Source organism: Pygoscelis adeliae, unplaced genomic scaffold (genome assembly GCF_000699105.1).
Source record: "Pygoscelis adeliae isolate BGI_AS28 unplaced genomic scaffold, ASM69910v1 Scaffold371, whole genome shotgun sequence".
NCBI classification, from domain to species: Eukaryota; Metazoa; Chordata; class Aves; order Sphenisciformes; family Spheniscidae; genus Pygoscelis; species Pygoscelis adeliae.
The window spans coordinates 14,395-14,873 of NW_008824038.1; positions in this window are offsets into that span (position 1 = coordinate 14,395).

A 479-nucleotide genomic window follows, 5' to 3' on the forward strand; every position below is an offset into this window, starting at 1 on the left:
GGGGGGTGCCGCCGGCACGCGTAGAGCCGGGTTTAGGTGTTGGAGTGCGTTGGTGGACTCGGTCCGTGGCTGTGCAGGGGTCGATCTGGGGAGGAGCCGCGCGGTGCGTTCCCAGCTGGGACGTGGGACGAGGCCGTGCAGGATGGATGGCTGGAAGGGTCACTGCGCCCGGGGCAGCAATTCCAGGGGATCCCGTCGGCACGTGGCTGCTCGCAGCCGAGCTGGAAAGAGCTTTTTCCATGACCTAAACCCTGGACCAGGGCAGCCACCTGAGTTTTGGTTGAATGTTTCGGAAAAGCCGATTTCCTTTGTTATCAGACTTTACTTTTCCAACCTTCAATAAATGTACCGTCTCCGTATGGTTTTGTGAAACTTGTTCTACGTCAAGCTTGTTTTTAAGAGCAGCCGGTGCCGCTGACCCTCGCCAGCGCCTCTGCCATCGGTAACCCCCCCCCGCGGCTTTGGGTACGGTTTTTAGG